Raw genomic sequence first — 1,768 nt, 5'->3', positions numbered from 1 at the left:
GAAATAGTTCATATTTGACTGGCTGATATTGTACAATCTAAGGAAAATGTATTTAACCGTATTACATTTTAGTTGATGAACACATATAACAGTACAGTTGGCTTCCGACATGGGGAACGTGAAAATGTGAAAACTACAAATGAAATTAATATGAAACCCCTTTGAATCTTATAGAATCAAATGTTTGGAAAATACTATGCAGCACTTCGATAGTTTATTATCCATAACAGAGATTGACATGGAAAGCCAATTTTAGACCAAACCCATACTTATGTATGTGGAAAGTTACACCTGGCGCTCATTCGACAAAATTGTTGACTAATCCCCGGGCGGAACTAGTTTTCTCATTGCGAGTTGGTTATTTTTTGGAGAAAAATTGGATGTTAAAATCTCTTTATTTAAAATAGTAGATCATATAAAATCCCTTACAAATATACAAAAATTAACACCTATTAAAATGCACTGGCCTAATGATGCGCTTCTCAACACCCCTAAAAGGAATCGTTGCGATTACATGTTCTGTCTGAGACAAGTGAATGAGCCGGCTTTACAATACCTATGTAGTTATATTTTTGAACCTCCCATGTATCTATATATGTAGTTATAATGAATTAAATTTAAAAATAATTATACATATACCTAATTAGGAACTTTGTGTACAACTAATAGCCTGTAAAAATATGTATTGATGTATTTCTAAAGACTTAGAAACTACCTAAATTAATTTAAAATCCTTAAAAAATTAACTTACCGAGCGAACTTGTCTGTTGAACATAAAACAGATGCATGTCCACACTCTTGACAGAAGTACCGATAGAGCGCTGAAGTTCATTTGTACGAAAGAAAACATTGGCACACGACGTCGAGGGCGTCTTACCAATTAATAACATACGCTTACAAAAAGTTAATAGTAGCTGCAATGAAGAACGTAGTGCGATTTTTCTCAATTGATTGTAATTCATTCATTTTATTTTTCGCTTATATAGTAAGAAGGAATATTTCGTATAGGAGTCCATTATAAAAGTTATTCGGAAAAGCGCGGCAATGATGCCTCCAGACGAGCAACAACAAAATCAATAAACGACTGCACCAATTTTTCTTGCGACGAATTCTGAGTGAAGTATTAAATAAGACGGCAATTTTTACCTCAATAATGCAATTGATGCTTCCTTAAAATTAAATAACAAAACGGATTTAAATTTGCTTTTCACCAGTGTTTGTATAATTTTTATATTTTTCCGCTTTGTTTTTCCCCAATCTCTTTCAGATACTTCCCAATTTCCGAATTTTATATGTACGTAAGTAGACGCGCAAACCCGAACTATGGTCGACCGACGTGAACAGAATTTAAACAAATATGTATATTTCACAATCCTAAATTTTTTAAGTAAAAAATTTAGTTAAATTAATTATAAAATACTAATATACCTTTACTTACTAACAAAGTTTTTCGCGAACGTCATAATTATGTAAATAAAAGTAAAAAGCAATGAAAGAAAATGCGCTCTTGGCTTTTGGCCAAAATATTAACGATCAGCGCAAATTTGATCATGTGAACAGCTCAACTTGTATGTATGTTGAATAAACTGCACCAAGCATAAAATTCAAACTTCAAAACACTTTTTAATTCTGAATATTCTCGGGCCTGTAGTTAATAAAAGTTTTGAGCAAACAAATACAACCATCAAAACATTGGCAACCCTAAATATTTGCACATTCCCAACATGATTCAACAACTACAGGTTGTAGCAATCGTACAAAAACAACA

General features: G+C 32.2%; 1 long non-coding RNA gene across 1 annotated transcript; it reads right to left on the bottom strand.

Moving 5' to 3' along the window:
• LOC108356285 (uncharacterized) lies at nt 1-1,711 on the bottom strand. Its single transcript, XR_001846593.1, has 4 exons — nt 1,439-1,711; nt 1,147-1,374; nt 752-914; nt 1-37 (listed from the first exon to the last, which is right to left on the bottom strand). It is a non-coding gene; the product is annotated as an uncharacterized LOC108356285 (long non-coding RNA).
• Between the last annotated feature and the right edge of the window lie 57 nt (nt 1,712-1,768).

The sequence above is a fragment of the Rhagoletis zephyria genome, unplaced genomic scaffold, assembly GCF_001687245.7.
Source record: "Rhagoletis zephyria isolate East Lansing unplaced genomic scaffold, Rhagoletis_zephyria_1.1 Rzeph_scaffold_56497, whole genome shotgun sequence".
Lineage (NCBI taxonomy): Eukaryota > Metazoa > Arthropoda > Insecta > Diptera > Tephritidae > Rhagoletis > Rhagoletis zephyria.
This window is presented reverse-complemented; position numbering and strand designations above follow the sequence as displayed.